This window comes from Equus przewalskii, chromosome 21, assembly GCF_037783145.1.
Source record: "Equus przewalskii isolate Varuska chromosome 21, EquPr2, whole genome shotgun sequence".
NCBI classification, from domain to species: domain Eukaryota; kingdom Metazoa; phylum Chordata; class Mammalia; order Perissodactyla; family Equidae; genus Equus; species Equus przewalskii.
In genome coordinates, this window is record NC_091851.1 from 48,495,292 (window position 1) to 48,514,074 (window position 18,783).

General features: G+C 54.6%; 1 protein-coding gene across 1 annotated transcript in view; it reads left to right on the forward strand.

The window, feature by feature from the left end:
- Window positions 1-18,783, forward strand: part of NTSR1 (neurotensin receptor 1) — a 52,171-nt gene that overhangs the window by 17,311 nt on the left and 16,077 nt on the right. The window lies entirely within an intron of this gene.

The window sequence follows — 18,783 nt, forward strand, 5'->3', positions numbered from 1 at the left end:
TTCCATATGTTCTGAGAACGTACTTGCGTGATTTCAGCTCTTTAAAGGTGTGGATGTTTGTTATGGTCCCAGGTAATGGTCTGTGTTGGTGAATGAGATGGGCTCCTTGCAGGGTGTGTGTTCTGCTGTGGGTACATTATTCTACAAGGGTCAACTGGATTGACAGTGCTGTATTATTTAGTTCTAAAATTTTCATTGGTTCTTTTAGTATAGTTTCTTGCTCTCTTTCATGAACTTTTATCACCCCGTTCGTTTCCAGAGGTCCCTTTACCTCAGGGAGCGTGGGTGTGACCCCTGCTTTGAAGTCTTTGGTACTTCCATCTTCTGAGTCTTCTTGAAGGTGGCATGTATTGATCATCTTTTCCCCCAGAGTTAGTCTTATTTTCCTGGTTCTTTCAGTGTCGAGTTATTTTGGATTACTTCCTGGACATTTTGAACACAGGCACACCTCAGAGATGATGTGGGTTTCGTTCCAGACCACCACAATAAAGCGAAAATTGCAGTAAAGCAAGTCACACGAAGTTTTTGGTTTCCCAGTGCATATAAAAGTTATGTTTACACTCTGTTGTAGTCTACTAAGTGTGCACTAGCATTATGTCTGAAAAAACAATGCACATACCTTAATTAAAAAGTTGCAGGGCCAGCCCGGTGATATAGCGGTTAAGTTTGTATGCTCTGCTTCAGCAGCCTGGGGTTCGTGGGTTCAGATCCCAGGCACAGACCTACACTACTGTCAAGCCGTGCTGTGGCAGCGACACACATACAAAATGGAGGAAGATTGGCACAGATGTTAGCTCAGGGACAATCTTCCTCACCAAAAAAAGAAAAAAGTTTCTAAAAAGCTAAAACTTTAAAAAAATGCTAACCATCATCTGAGCCTTCAGCGAGTCATAATCTTGCTCAATGCAGGGTTGCCACAAACCTTCAATTTGTAAAAAACACAACATTTGTGAAGTGCAGTAAAGCAGAGCTCAATGAAGCGAGGTATTCCTGTGTTGTTGAGGTGTTTGGGTTTAAGTTAAAATCCTCTGGAGAATGTTGATGTTTCAGTTGATTCTTTTCTTTTGGCACTCAGCCCAGCCAGAACCACTCCTCCTCGTACTGTTTGTGCTGGTGGTTCCAGCGTCAGCTCTGTTTTCAGATCCTTTAAACCCATTCAGGGTTTAGTCTTGGGTCTTGGAGGCGGTTTATGTCACAGTTCGGTTTTCAGACCCTGACTCTGGTTCTCTAGGTGTGTTTCGTACTTGTGCAGTTCAGGGTTACCCCAGCGCTTGTGTCAGTTCATGCACAGAATTAGGAAATCCCCTTTTCCACCTCTCCTTTGGCTGAGGTTTCCTCCCACGCTCTCCAGTTTCCAGAGATCCCTTTCTTATTCATCTGGCTGGGAAGTCAGAGTATTCCATTTTATTTCCTCAACCGACTTTTTTAGATATATCTCTCTGTATTTGTTCTTGTAATGGCTGCTCTGGGGCCATCAACATGCATCCTTACCTTGTCACAGTCTGACAAGAGTTCACACTGTGCCAGTTCGTACCTGACACCTCCCACTTCTCGCTGTTCACCTTAAGGTCTGTTTTAGTTGACTGCTTTTTTTCTTATCAGTGGGTCATGTCTTCCTATTTCTTTGCATATCTAATAATTTTTTATTCATATTGGACATTGTAGATGACACATTGAAGAGACTCTGGACTTTGTTATCTTTCTTTGAGGAGCGTTGGTTCTCATTTGAAGAGGCCATTCAGTTGCAGACTGATCATCCTGACCTTGTGCAGACTCAGTTTTACACTTCTGTAGTGACGCGCTATAGACCTTCTAATGTGGGAGGACTCAAAATCTAGACTCGGTTATTGTGAGTTTGTGTTTGGGTTTAGTTAGGGTGAGGCTAGAATCGGCCTTCTCTAGGGCGTGGTCCTTACTCCCAAGGTGTGGGCTTGCTGGCATCTCAGTGGGATACTTGGTGTGTTAATGAGCCCTCTCCTTTCCAGCTCTGCCAGAATGCCAGCCACCCTCTCATAAGCTTTTCAAGGTTTCCATCTGCACACACAGCCCAGCCAGCCCAGAACCCATGGAGAGCCCCTGCAGGCTTCTGAGGACCCCACTGTGCAGGCCCCTCTCCAGTCCCTTGCTCTGCAGAGTCAAGCCATTCCCACAGCCCCAGTGTCTGATTTCTGCCTTCTCAGCTGAAATAGACATGCTCTGCCCAGAACCCAGCTCCTAATGTTGCAATCAGGAAAGTGTCCCCAAGCAGAGAAATGGATGACAGTGGGGCTCACCGTGTGAGTTTCCCTTCTCTCAGGGACAGCAGCCTTGCACTGGACTTGCGCAGTGTCTGAAAACAATCTCATGATGCATTGTGTACAATTTGTAGTTGTTTATGACGGGAGAGCTTGTCCAGTACCTCAAGTGGAAGCCATCTGTGGATTTTAAACAGCCCCTACTTTCAAAAATATCTGAGGCAGCTTATGATGAAAGACTTTGGTTCAAAGGAATTCTTAAAACAATATTGCAAAAGCATGCACAACAAAGAAACATAGTTGTTCCAGAAACATAAAGTTGGAGACAGCCAGTGTGTTTGAATACATCTTATACTGAAGCTTATGGAAAAGAGCAACACTGTTTGGACTTAAACATTTTTAGCTCCTTGTCTGTTAAAAGGTGAATTTACTGTAAATTTCGGTAACTCTCCCTTGACATATTTAAAGGTTAAGAGCATTCTTCAGTGAGTTTTGTATTCTTGTAACTCAAAAAAGTTTCCTCTATTGAAAAAACACGCCACTTCCAGCCTTCTGCAGTTCAGGGAGTCCCGGGGCTGTTTGGAATAGCCCCTATTTAGCAATGAGGAAGTTGTAATTGCTCACAGCAGGCATGGGATGCTGCTGTCCGGAGCGTAAGTTCTCAGTTTCTGGCAGGATTGCAATGCCTCCAGCTCCTGAGAGTCCAGAGGGAGTGGAAGTGCTTCTGGGTCATTTCACTTTGGAGCCCCGTGCGGCGGACTGTCCAGGACACGCTGGTCTGGAGCCAAAATCAAAGACTTGCTCATTTGTAAGTCGGTCAGCTTTGGGCTCTGCGCCCAACAGGATGCGCACAGTCGGAAGCGGCTGTCGAGGGTTACTATTTATTCCCCAGGGATGAGGGAGAAGCAGTTGCATCTGTACTGACCCCATCTCCCGGGGTCTCTGAGTCTGAGCTCACCAGCTGCTCCCATCAGCCCAGCCACTCCTGGGAACCCTTAAAGGGAAGGAGCAGCAAGCAAGGGCAGGGATCTCTCCAGCCCAGGGACCCTCTCGGACGTGCAGCCTGGAGACCCCCTCTGTACTGTCCTCAGTGTGGGGAACCTTGTTACACGGCCCCTTTATTTTCCCCATTCCAGTGATGGGGAGGCACGGGGACCTGCAGGAGAGCACGTGGACTTAGTGGAAATCGGTTCCTGATGAACCACTGCGCTCCGGTGGCCGGCCTGCCTTCCCACAGCAGCGGGTCAGGAGCACAGGCCCCAGCGCCCAGGGCAGGAGGCAGGATAGGAGACCGTCACGAGGGATGGCTCAGGGGGCTGAGCCCTGGCAGGTCCCTGCTGACGCCCGTGGTGATGCCCACGTGGCTTTAGCAGGCGGCAGGAAGGAGAGTGGCTGGCCCAAAGACCCTGGTGTCCCCAGAGGCAGGCACGATGCCAGGATCCCAGATTCTGCCCAGCCCTGAGGCCTGTTTTTCTGATGTGGACTGTCCTCTCAGGGGACTTGGGCCACACCTGGGGGACATCTGCCCTGCCACTGGGCTGGATGGGGTTTGAGGAGGGGAGGGGCAGACAGGCCCGGGGCTGGGGGTGCTGCAGGTCTCACGGGGACCCTTGAAGACAGTGGGGCCCTGTGTGACCTCACAGGCCCAGACGTTTGGGAAAGAACACCAACCAGCCACAGCGAGCTGCCAAACAGACGCTTGAGTGGTGGTCTGGGGTCGGGAAGTGTACCCCAGCCAAAGGAAGCTTTTCTGGAGCAGCGAGATGCCCCTGAGGCCCCCGCCCTGTCAGACTCCCCTGCAGACTAGACGTGGATAATTGTAGGGCACTCAGACAAGGCACACCCGTTAAATTTGCTGCAATTCATTTTCCTGACAGCTTGTTTAAAAGATGCTCGTCTTACTTATTAAAAATACCCACATTTGTGTCAGATCTGGAGATCAGCTGGAAGATGCTCAGAAAGCTTCCAGGTAAAACCACAAGGGGTGTATATCCATGTTTCGAGAAAGTTCTAATCCCGAACACCTTCTATGCTTCTGCCTGTCATGAAGGCCACGGGAAGCTGTGCGGGTCTCACAAGCAGATGTGCTAGTGTCCTGGGGCCGCTGTAACAAAGGACCACAGACCAGGCTGCTGAAAACAACAGACATTTATTCTCCGCAGATCGGGAGGCCAGAAGTCTGACGTCCAGGTGCAGGCAGGGCCGCGCCCCCTGAGGCTCCAGGGGAGGGTCCTCCCTGCCTCTTCCAGCTCTGGTGGCTGCATCACCTCAGTCTCTGTCTCCATCTTCACGTGGCTTTTCCTCTATATCTGCGTCTCTCCTCTTCTGTCTCTTCTAAGGACACTTGTCCTTGGATTTCGGGCCCTCCCCAAACGAGGATGATCTCATCTCGAGATCCTTAATTGCCCACGAAGACTCTTTGTCCAAATAAGGTCACATTCACGGGTTCTGGGGTTAGGACCTGGACATGTCTTTTGGGGGCCACCAGTAACCCCACTAGACCACACTTCAGAGGCAGAGACAGAACATGGGACCAGGGGCCGACTCTGGCAGGGGCTGGCTCCCGAGCCCCGTCACACCCAGGGTGCAGACGCTGAGCTCGCCCTTCCGAGCACCTGATCGGGTTCCCCAGTTCCAGGTGGCGGCCAGCGCTGGGGCCGCTTGATAAATGCAAGAGACGTAACAGGAGGAGCTGAATGCAGACCTCCAGCCCTCAAGTGAGATTCTCTGGGACCGGCCCAAGACCAGCCAAGATGAGGCCTCCTGTGGGGTCCAGGACACGCCCTCTGGCCGCCCTGCAAGGACACAGCCCCGGGAGAGGAAGAGGGACGCAGGTCAGGCATGCCGAGAACTGCCTTTCCTACGTCATCTCATTTAATCCCCGCTGGGACCCCATGAGGCGGGAGCAGTGATCCCGTCTTGATGCCGTAGCAGGATGCCAGGCAGCGTCCATCTGGCCGCCTCACCCCAGTCCCCTCCGCCTTCTCTGTCCTGCCCAGGCTGGAGACACTGAGCCCAGCTGTCCTCATTGCCGGCCCTGCCCCAGCCAGGCGAGGCCCATGGGGGCCCCCAGAGGAGGCCGAGGGAGGTGGGGAGTGAGCTTGCGGTGCGTGCTCCCCATCTCCTCCCTGCTGAGCTGTGGGCGCCGTCTTCCCACGCGGCTGCTGGATTCCGTCACTGCCCAATTCCTGTGGCCCACCCTGGCCGGGGGCAGTAAGGGCTTCCCTAGGGCGAGTCTCTGAATCCTGCACCAGCCCTGGCCGGTTGTCTCGCTTGTCCACACCTTGGCAGGTTATTCCTGGGCTGAAAGCTCTTCAAGTTGGCAGCTGGAGTAGGCTAGTGGTTCCTTCCGGGTCCTGTTCGACACTGTGATGAGCTGAGGTCAAGCTTAGGTGCACTTAATGACACGTGTGAGCCTGCTGGTAAGGAGGCCCCTCCAACAGTCGAGGGCTCAGATAGTGGGTGCGGACGGGGACACGGAGGGTCTGGGGACGTCCACGGCTCCAGGGTCTGTCCTTTCTGCTCTAAGCCCATGACCTTTAGCACACCTGCAGGGTCGCTGAGCCTGGGTCAGGGTCCACAAAGGCACCTCCACGTGGCCTGTGACAGTCAAGGGGACATGCATGCAGAACGGGCCTGGGCTTACTCCTGGGACCAGCACCTGAGACGGCTCTGTTGTGCAGGGAGGGCCAGAGGGGCAGGCATGGACGCCAGGACCCTGGTCAGGAGGCTGCCCTGGCCCAGGGGGCAGCTGGAAAGGTGGTGATGGGCAGCGAGGCCAGGCTGCAGTCAAGATTCACGGGCACTCCCCAGCCCAGCGTGAGGCTGCCGGCTGAAGCTCCCCGACCCGGGTGTGGGAGGGCTCCTGGTGGCTCTGCTACAAGTCCCCACATCCCGGCTCCATCCGCCGCCTGCCCCGGTGGTTCCCGGAAGAGCCAGGAGATCTGTCCTGTCTCAGCCCAGGGCTCGAGCAGACCGGCCAAAGGGGGCTGTCCTCACAGCCGGGACCTGCTGCATTCCGCCAAGACAGCCAGGTCAGAGGCCCAGGGGCTGGTCACCACCAACCACATCCCAGCATGAAGGGGGAGCTGCAGTTGACATTTGTTGTGGGCAGGTGGGACTACCTGCCAAGGTGTGGGCAGGTGGGACTAATGACCAGGGTGTGGGCAGGTGGGACAACCGGCCAGGGCTGCAGGATTCTGAGGCTTGCCCCGGGGAAGCCCTTTCCACCCCAGGCCCGAGGGGCATAGGGAATGGGCAGTGATGGAACCCATTGGCCGCGTGGGTTGACAAACGTCTGAGGTTGACATTTATAGCATTTAGAACTGATTCCAGCCCTGTGTGGGGGACCTCCTGTGAGTGTTAACGGACTCCTTCCCTGCCCTTTTTAACTAATTCACAAAATAGATGGGGCATCCCTGCGTTGACTCCCCTGACACTCTCTCTGAAATTGTGAGCTGGGGTCGTGGTACAGGAACCACGGTTTAAACCCAAACGCTGATGTGCCAGGAATCACAGGGAAACGGGTCTCCAGGGAGGCTCCAGGTTCTGGGAGCGGGCAGCTCGGCCCACAATGCCTGTGGACTTCCACTTCTGTTGCAATAAATTAAACTCATTTATTTCTCTTACCCCGGATGGACGGCCCCGGTCAGAGAGAGGAGACTAGGAGGATAGGCCGGGCCTGGGGTCGGGAGGTGACAGGCCCCATGTGACCCCTTGCTCTGCACCCAGTGTCCCACCTGTAAGATGGAGCTGGCATCCCCTGCCACCTGCATGCAGGGCCCGGCAGAGTCCAGCCACCCCTGAGCAGGGCAGCCCTGCAGACACAGGCAGGGGCTTCTCAATCGCCGAGGCCTATCTTATCCTTTTACGGAACTGGGAGTCAAGCGGTGCATTCTCCAAAAATAATGGGCACCTCAAGTGAGAAGCCAGGATGCCTGCTTGTCCCTGGCTACTGCAGGAGGCTGCAGACGCTCATGACCACATGCATCTACACTGACATTGGAGCGGGCACATCGACGTTAGGGCTGCTTTGAAAACCGGGTCCTGTGCATGTATCCATCCATCTGAGTCCAGTTGGGAACGTGGCTACACGGACGGGCTGGAGTGGGGCTCTGCTGCTCATCAGGAGTGCACAGCGGGAGGGTGAGCATTTAGCCCCACCTGTCTTCTCTGGTCCCAAAGGCTCCAGGTGCTCCTGGAGTCCTGGAAAGACCGTCTGTCCAAACAGGAAATGTTATCTCGAGAAACCAGGTCAGGTGACATCAGTGTCCCCATGGGAGCCTGTGAAGGTCCCCCTCGGCCCAGGGTCAGGTGTGGGGCCCACCAGCCCCACACACTTGTCACCGTGGGCGACCCTCGCGTGTCGTGGACTCTCTCTCTGCAGCTGCGTCTGTACTGTCCCCCAGCCAGCACGGCACCTCAGCCCATTGGCACCCCCGAATCTCCGTGCATCGGGGAACAGCAAGGGCTGGGAGGGAGGTGGGGAACACTGTGAGTCCAGATGGGGTTTGCTGGGAACAGGTGGGTTCAAATGGCGGAGCACAGCGAGGCGCGAACAACTGGCCTCTGCCACCAAAAGTGAACAAGGCTGTTGCCACCTGGAATCACGGCTTCCTTCCCTGAGTCAGGCCGGCCAGCAAGCGGGTCTGGAGCCAACTTCTCTGATCCACGGGGCCGCCGGCACTCAGCAGAAGTGGCTCAGACGAGTGTCTCTGCAGATGGCTCCTGGGCAGCAGCTCTGAGCCCGTGGATGGCCGGCCGTGGGGCAGCACAGACAGGCAGCTGGACACGGATTTCCACAAGGACTTGTGTCCAGGGTGGCTGGAGGGAGATCCTTGGGCCAGAAATAGTGAACTCCGGACTGGACATTTCCAGCCCCGAAAGCTTTCCTGCAAATGGCCCCTGGGCTTCAGGAATCCACGCAGACAGCCAAGGGCGGGCAGCATCCTGCTCAGCCTGCGCCCTGGCCCAGGGCTGGACCTGGGTCTGCAGGAGCTTCCTCAGGGCCAAAGTGGAGCCCAGAGGTGTGCCCGAGGGGGGGTGGGCATGGGCGCCCAAGGAGCCGCCCCGAGTAACTTCATGAGGGCCCGGGTCCTTCCCAGGAGTCTGAGGAGAGATGTCTCCAACTGGCCAGGTCTGGCTCCTGGGCAAGCGCCGACAAAGCAGACCAAGGGACAGAGCACCTGTGTCCTGTGCCCTGGGCACCTGGTGCTGTGACCAACGCAAGGCCCACCCAGCACTCAGCTCCCTACGTTCTCGCCTGATGTCACAGCAAACAATGCCAGGCCCAGCAAGGCTCCGGGATTGCCCAAAGCCCGCGGCACATGCAGGGCCAAAACAGGGCCAGCCTGACTCTTCGCACCCCTCCCAGAGCTCTGTGACAACAAGGAAGAGCAGCGTTGACTTACGCACAATGTGGGCTGGAGTAGCAGGGAGTGCTTCCTGGAGGAGGAGCCTGGTAGCTTTCAAGTCTGGGGGAGGGGGTAGATTGCCTTCCCTCGGGTTCTCCCAGCATTTGAGCTTCAACCCAGCAGGAGGGAGGTTTGGGGTCCTTGGTGTCGGTGCTCTCACCTCCCCCCAGGCGCCCATGTCCCCCAACCTACTCAGTGGCCCTGAGGTTGCCTCCTCCATGAAGCCCTCCATCTGTCAACCCCACAGCTCCTATGTGGCCATCCTCATGCTCTGCTTCCTCCATGAGCAAGGAGGGCAGAGCCAGGCGAGGCAGCTCTGACTCCCCAGCGCCCGGCACGGGGTCGGCAAGCTGCCGAAGCTCCCCGATGGGTGGACACCGGGACAGCCCACTGCATGAGTGAGCACAGCTTCCGTTTCCAACAGCAGCTTCACTCCTGCGGATTTTCACTGTTTGGTTTCTAAAAATGGCAGAGATCTCATTGCTCAACATCCCCTCTGCAAAGCTGTTTCTATTTCGGTAAGAATTGAAGCGGTTTGTGGCTTTCCCTGGGCCCCATTTCCACTTGAGGCCAGACAAGTGCTCTGCAGATAGCATGTGCATGATGGAAGTTTATTTCTGTGTGTGCCTTGCTCAAAAAGAGAGAGGAAAGGAAAAAAAGAATCCATGAAAAGCAAGCTGCGTCTGGGAGGCTGCGCTTTCTCTGCCGAGCAGATTGCAGGACGATGGCTTCAGTTGGTCAAACACCTGCTCCTCATTAAAGCTGGAGGGGTTGTCCACCGGGCCCGTCTGGACTGACCGGCCCGGTGCTCAGCTGCCCTCAGCAGGGCCCTAACGCCGCGATCACCCGGCCTGGGCTCTGGAGGGAGGCGCCTCGGGGCAGAGAAGGGTCTTGGGTGGTTTGTATTCAGAAGGAACCTGGAGGTGCTGAGTTGGAGAGGGACCCCAAGACCGTCTGCTGACCCCACCCCACCCCTCCTGACAACAGTCAGAGGAAGGCGGTTGCAAGAGCCGAGAGATGAGTGTCCGGCCCTTGGTCCAGCCACACCTGGGCAGTGACACTGAGATGCAGTTGTGCCCAGACCCACTCAATGCCTTTTCCCCTGCCTGTGTCCCTGGGTTTGCCCGAGCTGAGCCGGCTTCTCTGCTGTGCCTGTGGCCCCCAGGAGGGCAGTGGAGGAGGCACGAGGGGCTGGGCAGGAGGAAATAGCTCCCTGGAGAAACAGGGATGGCCCGTCAGTGCAGGGGCTGTGGTTACCAGCCCCTTGGAAAGAGCTCCGTTCCTCCCTCTGCTCTGGGGCTGGAGGGGGGTGGGGGGGGGGGCGGTGGGGAGGGTCTCAGGTTAAGGGAAGAGGGAAGCAAGGGGTAGGCAGGGAGGGGATCTCAGCCTGATCCCACGGGAGCCCTAGAGCTTGAACTGCTCTGGAAATTGTCCCGCCCACAGGCGGGGGCTGGGAGGTGGCCCGCACGTCAGACGCCTCTGGGCCAGCAGTAACAGCTTGGACGTGGTACGGCCTGCACAGGGCCAGGTGGGAGCCCTCAGCAGCCAGCGCTGCACCCGCATCAAATCACCATGAAGGAGGCCTGGGCAGGCCTCTGACTGTCCTCTGCGTCCCCACGGGGCACGTGTGCTCTCTGCTGGGCTCTTTGACCTCTGTCCAGGTCCCTGCCCAGCACAGCCAGGGGTCAGGCCTGTCCGAGCCCAGCCACCGCAGCGGCGCTCAGCGGGTCTGTGACACTTCCTGGCAGCCTGGGTGGAGCTCAGGGTGCTGAGTGAGGTGGTAGGACAGCTGTGGCGAGGTCTGGGGAAGGAAGAGCACCACTCGAGCGGATCCTTTGGCACCAGAGAACCTGGCTTCCCCACCCGAGGACCGAGAGCGTCCAGCCCTCCCTGCCCTGGTCCCGTGGATCCAAAAACGAGCGAGGTGCCTGTGTCCCAGGCTGTGGTGAAGACGCCAGAGCCTCAGCCCTGGCCCCGTGAGCCCCTGAGATGCTCCGGCATCAGCCTCGGCCTCGGTGGGGTGGTCGAGCTCTCAGCCTCGGCTCCCTCGTCCGGAGGGTGGGGACAGGGCTCAACCCGCCTTGGTCTCCGGCCCTTGGTGTGAGGCAGCAGGACCCTCAGGGAGGGAGGTTGTGGGGAATAGGAAAGGGTGACAGGGCCAGGGGCTCACTGTGGGAGCGTCCCACCCCCTGCCACCTGCACTGTGCAGGGACATCCCAAGACCCCTCTGTGGGAACCGAGCTCAGCCCACCTTGGCTGTGCATGGTGGGTGGGGCCGCTGGGGCTAAGCTCCTGCCGCTGTTGAATTTTAAGAATTCTCTGTACATTTTGGAGGTTTTTTTCCAACTTTTTTTATTGTGGGAAAAGTCACATAAAATTTACCGTCTTAATCACTTTTAAGACTATGGTTCAGTGTATTAAATACATTCAGATTGTCGTGCACCCATCACCACCGTCTGCCTCCAGAACCCTTTTCATCTTGGAAAACTGAAACTCTGGCCCCAATAAACACTAACTCTCCCCTCCCCCAGCCCTGGCACCCACCGTTCTGCTTTCTGTCTCTGTGAATCTGTCTCCTCTAGGGACCTCCTGTGAGTGGATTCACACAGTATTTGTACTTCTGTGACTGTCTTATTTCACTGAGCATACTGTCCTCAAGTTTCATCCATGTTGTGTAGCAGGTGTCAGAATTTCCTTCCTCTTTCAGGCTGAGTAATATTCTGTTGTGTGGATGGACCACACTCGGCTCATCCGTTCGTCTGTCATGGAGACTGGAGTTGCTTCCCCCTCTTGACTGTTGTGAATGATGCTGCTGTGAACTTGGGTGCACAAATGTCTCTTCAAGACTCTGTTTCCAATTCTTTGGCTGCACCATTTTATATTCTCACCAACAGTGCAGAGAGGTTCCCATTTCTCCACTTCCTCACCAACGCTTGTTATTTTCTGTTTTGTTTTTTCAATAGCAGCCATCCCAAGAGGTGCAAGGTGGCGTCTCTTTGTGGGCTTTTTTGGTTTATTTTTTTACCTTTGGCTCTCTGTTCATCTGTTTTTTTTTTTTTTTTGATAAAGATTGGCACCTGAGCTAACAACTGTTATCACTCCTTTTTTTTTTCCTTCTTCTCTCAAAGCCCCCAGTACATAGCTGTATATTCTAGTTGTGAGTGCCTCTGGTTGTGCGATGTGGGATGCCGCCTCAGTGTGGCCTGATGAAAAACCACTTGGCCGCGGGACCAGCCCCTCTTTGTGGTTTTGATTTGCGTTTCCCTGATGATTAGTGATGTTGAGCATCTTTTCATGTACTCCTTAGCCATTTGTGTACCTTCTTTGGAGAAATGTCTCTTCAAGTCCCTTGCCCATTTCTGAAGTGAGTTGTTTATTTTTCATTGTTGTTGCATTTTAGGAGTTCTCTATGAATTCTGGATATTAATCCTTTATCAGATTATGAAATAACAAATGCTCCGTCAGGTATGTCTTTTGTAAATATTTCCTCCCAGTCTGTGGCTTGTCTTTTCATTCTCTTCACAGTGACCTTGCAGAGCAGAAGTTTTAACTCCAGTGGGCTCCAGCTGATGGGTTTTTCTTTCATGGATCATGACTTTGTTGCTGTATCCAAAATCTCATCGCCAAACCCAGGGTCACCTAGATTTTTCCGGTGTTATTATCTAGAAGTTTTATTGTTTCACGTTTTACATTTAGGACAATGAGCCATTCTGAGTTAATGTTTTTGAGATATAAGGCCCATCTTTTACATGTGGACGTCCAGTTGTTCCAGCACCATTTCTTGTAGGCACTGTCCTTTCTCCACTCTGTTGCCTCTGCTCCTTGTCAAAGGTCAGCTGACTGTATTTGTGTGGATCTGTTTCTGGGCTCTTTCTTCTGTTCCCTGATCTGTGTGTCCGTCCTGTAGCCGGTACCGTGCTGCATTACTTTATACTAACGCTTGAACTCAAGCAGTCACTCTTTGTTTTTCTTCAGTATTGTCCTGGGGCTTTTGCTTCCTCTCCATACAAACATTAGAATCAATTTCTCAATATCTGCAAAGTAACTTGCCGGGATTTTGGTTGGAACTGCATTGAATCTATAGATCAAGTTGGGAAGAATTGAAATCATAACAATATGGAGTCTTCTTATCCATGAACATGGAATCTTTCTCCATTTATTTAGTTCTACGATTTTTTCATCACAATTTTGTAGTTTTCCTTCTATAGATCCTGTACATATTTTGTTAGATTTGTACCTAAAGTATTTCATTTTTTTGGCGCTACCTGCAAGTGGGAGCCAGGCGGGGTGGCTGGATGCACTTCCCTGCTCTGCACTTGCTGGCGGGGTGATGAGACCTCCCTTTGCCTCAGTTTCCCTGTCTTCACTGTGGTGAGGATTGAATGCATCGTCCTCTGAGAGCTCTGTGAACCACGCCTGGCAGAAGGGGAGCCCTTCCCTTGGCATTTGGAAATACGGGCCTCGGGCTCTGCTCGGGCTCGTGCAGATTTCCAAACTTCTTGCTACAACTGGCTTTAGTAGTGGTTAATCTGGCAGTTTAAACAGGAAGTTTGCCTTGGGCCTGACCCAATCCCCTTGCTTGATTTAAAAGGATTATCTTTAACTGACTCCCAAGTTCCCAGGCCTTTGACCCTCTGGGAGCACACCAGCATTTTTCACCCCACGAGCAGAAGGGACACAGGGCCCGTCACAGGGCGGGTCATCCGAGGGCTGGCTGGGTCACGCAGCCATGACAGAAAGTTGGATGTTTCTCCCCGGTGTGGACGGCAGCCTCCCTGAGATGGCCCAGCACTCACAGATGGGCCGCCGTAGCCTTTCGTCGGTGCCCGTGGCCACCGGGGAGGGAATCCCCAATGCTCCCTGCTCTGTGCCGGGTGATGGACCAGGTGTGGTTTGTGCAGTGTGTCCTGGGGGAGCCCACTGCCTCGTCCCACTCCCAGGGACCTGGACACCTCTGAGCTCTATGCCCTACTCCCCCACGGCCACCTTTGGTTCACGAAGAGCAGGTCAGTCCAATGGAAGACGTGAGTGGCCAGCTCCCTCCCACTTCGCTCTTGCATTCTCTGATTCAGCTTCTCACCTCCTGCCTGTCCTTGGCTCTTTCTTGACCTGTTGGGGTCACAGTGAGGTGGGCCAGGCCTGAGGATGCTGCTGACATCTGGGTGCAAGGGGCCTCTGGCGGCTGGCAGCTTTCAGGTTCCAAAACATTCTCTGGTGAGAAGCCACCACAGGCGTCAGTCGGACTTGTCACATCGCTGCAGAGAGGTGTGGCACCCCAGGCGGTCTGTGTCCTGGGAGCCACAGAAAGTAGACATCCATGAATATTTATGCGAGCATTGGACTTGCAAATTCCAAGTAATTTAAATGTCATAAACAGTGTGTGAACGTCTTTTCGGGAAAAGATCTGTCAGAGAAAATGAATCTTGATTACCAGTCATAACAGGGACACGGCCTCCTGGTCCTCGGCAAGGCTGCCCAGAGGCTCCCCTGCACGGCCATCCTTCCAAGTCACAGCTCTGGAGGTGAAAAATTAACGCTAATTAGGGGAAAGGCAAGCTGTGACTCCCTCATGAAGCAGTTGGCTGACGTGCTCACCCACGCACCTCTCTGTGGGCTACGAGCATTTCCAAGGGGACTGTTGTTTCCTGTGGGCAGGGACACTGCTGGCAGCCCCCCGACGTGGAGTCAGTCCCGCATTCTGTTCCAGCTTTCCAGGTCAGGAAGATAAGTTCTGGAAAGCTTGGCTGTGGTTGACCTGCTCAGGGCCACCTCGCCCAAGGATGCTGGAGGGCCGTTCAGGGAGCCCACAGTGTGGTGATCCGGCTTCTGTGGGGCGGGGGGAGACAGAGAGCGAGAGAGAAGGGACCCCACCCTCTGAGGGCCACTCTTGATGTGGGGTCTCAGCTGCTGAGGGAGAAGGTTCTGAGCTGGAAAGCAGACCTCACATGAGGAGCTGCTGTGGCAAAGAGGGTGCGATTGATACATTATGTCAATAAAGCATCCTGGCAGCTGATAGTAACTGCTCACATGGGCAGTGATAGTTTCGAGAGCTAACTCTGACCCTCAGGGCCACCCTCTGGGCTGGGGGCTCTTTCTCCTTTCCCCTTGATGGATGAGGAGACTGAGGCTCCGAATGGGGAAGCCACTTGCTCAGACAAGCACAGCGGGGGTGACCGTGGGACCCCATCTGTCTGACACCTAGTCTGCTTCTTATCCCTGCTGCTCCCGCCCTCCCCGCCCCCCACTCCCCAGCATCCGGTCCTGGGGCTTAGCTACTTGGCGTAACTCTGGTTCATTCATTTTGCTGGGTGGGTGATGGGGCAAGAGAGGAGAGTGTCTTCCTGGAGTGTGCCCTGTGCCCTGACCTGTGACGTCTTCCGTGTGGTCGGCTCTGCTCTCTCATGCTTTGGTGCACCTGGATGCTTCAAAGGAAGCCCCGTGCTGTTTCCAGAAGGTGGGGACCCAAATGCAGGCTGTCTGGGGACCCCCAACGTTGTGAGTGTTCTCCAGAGGGGCTTCCTGCCCCACTGTTCTTACAGAGGGGCTTCATTTCTTAGCGCAATTTTTTTCGTGAGTCATTTTAAATGAGTAACTCATGCTTGACCTTGTGCAGATTCTGACACATCCTATTTTAGGGTGACCTGGGGGCCCATGGGCCGCACCTCTCTCTCCTTTGCTGACCAGAGACAGCACTGAGGACCAGGTGCTGATGCACTGGGCCCAGTGCGGCCCACAATGGCCTGTGGGTTAGATGCCAGCTGGCACCCGCCCTGCAGGGCTTCTCGTAAAAACTCTAGAGGTCCCTATTCAGTACAGTGGCCAGTCTGAATCACGAGGAGCTTTCAGTGTGAAATGCACCCCCACGATTCCAGAGCCTGAGTATGAAAGGAATGGACAATATCTCACTGACACCTTTGATGCTGGTTGTGTGTTGAAATGACAATATTTTGAATGCATTGAGTTAAATAAAATATCTTATTGAAATTATTCTCACCTGTTTCTACTTTTTTACTGTAGCTGCTAGAAAATTTTAAATCCCATGTGACTGGCACTCTATTTCCACTGGTCTGTGCTGCCATGGACTCTGCCCCAGCAGAAAGGGAGCGTGCCTATCTGTGCACACGCGAAATTTTCCTGTGTTCTCTGGCCATTTTCCAGAATCTGCCTTGGCTCCCTCAGGCTAGGGCCCCGCACCCATGTTGGGACAGTTCGTCCCTCCCTTTGCCCGCTGTTATGGATCGAATGTTTGTTTCTTCAAAATTTGTGTGTTGGAATCTAATCCCCACTGTGAGGGTGTGAGGAAGGGGGCCTTCGGGTGATGAGGTCATGAGGGTGGAGCCCCAACGATGGGATTAGCACCCTTAGAAGAAGAGGCCAGACAGCCCCCTCCCCCTCTTTCAGCCAGGTGAAGACACCAGAAGGCAGCCGTCTGCAACCAGAAGAGGCCTCACCGGAACCCATCCACGCCACCTGATCTCGGACCTCCAGCCCCCAGCACTGTGGGAAATAGGTCTCTGTTGTTTATAAGCCACTCAGTCCCTGGTACTTTGTCAGAGCAGCTCGAGCCGGCTAAGACAGCAGCCATTCATTCATTTGTTCATTCACATTCTAAGTATTTGAGTGACTTGGGGCGCTAGCCTCTGTCCCCAGGCAGCCGCCTGTGTGGGGGGTGGGGACAGCGACCCGGAGAATAACACATACGCATTTAAACAGCCAGGGGCCAACCAGAGGAAAACGCAGAGCTCTCCCCACCTGCTCCGCCCCCACCGGGTGCTCAGGTGACCGCCTTGCCTGCTGGCCCCGGCAGAGGGACAATGCCAGGCACTCAGGGAGACCTCGAGCCTGCCTCTGTCTGTGCCAGAGAGGCCGGCCTGTCCCCACCTGGAGCTCCAAACAGCCCCACTCACATGATGCAAATTGCCTGATTGCCGCAGGCAGGCGGAAGAGGAGGGGCCGAGGGGGAGCCGGGCCGGCGGGGAATGAATGAATGCCTCATTTGCTTCCCTGAAAGGCTGGTGGTGCTTCGGCTGGATTGCCTCACTCTGCAACAAAAACCCCGACGTTACAGGCTTGGAACACTCAGAGTCTAACACATGAACCAATTATGTCTTTGTGACAAACACGTTATTAGGAGAGAGATTCAATTCCTTTCCTGGGTAGAGGAATGATGCAGAGGAAGTGCCCCTGGACTAGATGCCCGGCTCCAGGGAGCAGCCTCCCGACGAGGGTGGGCAGCCACCAGCTCCTCCACGCTGTGAGGAGGACAGTGGCCCTGGCCCCCAGCTTCCTCCCCAGGCAGGTGGCCGAGCCCTGCTCCATTCCTCCTGCGGGTAAGAACTTAGGGCTGTCTCAGTTGGCTCCAGCTGCTCTGATGGAACACCAGACTGGAGGCTGCTGGTCCAAGATCACGGTGCCGGTAGACTTGGTGTCTGGCGAGGGCCCTCCTCCTGGGTGGTAGCCAGCACCTCCTCGCTGTGTCTGCACAGGGCAGAAGGGGCAAGGGGGCTCTCTGGGGCCTCCGTTATAAGAGCACTAACCCCATTTGTGGGGCTCCACCATCATAACCTAAGCACCTCCCAAAGGCCCCACCTCCAGACACTATCACACTGGGCATTAGGACTCAGCATATGAATTTGGGGGCACCAACATTCAGTCCATAGATGAATCTCTCCCATCTGTGTGATGTGAGGCAAGTCCACGTCCTTAGGTTGGAGTGAGGCTAAAAGAGGAAATAAATGCAATAAACAGGTGAGGAGATGCCCACAGACGTGGCCTGTGAGGTTGGGAGGGGAGCAGCCCTACCCAGGAGGGCAGATGGCAGAGTTGCCAGAAAACCGGGGTTCCAGCTTTTCTGTTCTGTTTCTGTTTCTGTTTCTGGTTCAAAGTTTCCTTCAAAGGGGTCTGTCTGGTCTGAATGCCAAATGTGAGTTCTGTGTTCTACCATTCTCCTCATTACATAGACTAGTTTTCAGAGCCTGCTAATTATCACCTAAATTTGCTAATTTTCGTCCCTCAACAGAAGCCAGTGTGCGGTGGTTACGAAAGCTCAGGTGTTGCCAAGGAGGAATTTCAGCTGAAACCTGTCCCTTCAGGGGTGGCAGGGTCAGGAGGGAGGCGGGGGTCTGCTCGGAACCTGGCTGCAGCAGGATGAAGATGAGGAACCAGTTGGCCCCCTCGGCGGCCACTGTGCGGGAGGCCAAGGTCCTCAGGCCTCGAGGTCACGAGGCATTTGTGTGTTCAAGTGACCACCCTGGTTCTGTGTGAGCCAACAGCAAAACGGGGACAGAGAAGCTAAAGGCACACATGCTGGCTCACATGTGCACACACAGACACACACACACACTCAGACACGCACACGTGCACCCTCAGACACCAGCACACACATGCACACTCAGGCACACATACACGCACACACATGCACACTCACACAGCACACATACACACATGCACAATCAGCCAAACTGAAGCGTGAACTGACATTTGTCGATTGTAGGGGCTTCGGGAAGACACCACTTAGACATCGTCAGACTCCAGACCCCTTGAAGGACCCAGCTCGCTCGGCTCACGCGCGCTCAGCTGCCCAGGGCTCACTTGTGTTTGATTTCACTCTCGAATTTGATCCAGCAGCAAAGAGCTGCCTCTTCTCCTTCGAGGTTTAATTACACGCTGCTGGTTCTTCAAGAAGTCAGCCCCACAGGCCAGATTCACTGACGAGCCTCCCTTCACAGGAAACAAAAGTAAAAGAAAACCGTCCCCTCCTCTCCTCGTGCCCCTCCCCCAGCTCTGCGTGCCACAGTGACACCCAGTTATCTTTATAAACTCAGTCCCCAGGGCCCGCCCCAGGGCCGAGTGGTTAAGTTCTCACCTTCTGCTTCACCAGCCCAGGGTTTCACTGGTTCAGATCCTGGGCATGGACATGGCACCACTCATCAAGCCATGCTGAGGTGGTGTCCCACATGCCACAACTAGAAGGACCCACAAGTAGAATTTGCAGCTATGTACTGGGGGCTTTGGGGAAAAGAAGGGGAAAAAAAGGCAGATTGGCAACAGATGTCAGCTCAGGTACCAATTTGAAAAGAAAAGCAGTCACCACATTGTGGGGTAGGATAGCCCGGTCAACCACACAAATGCCCCTG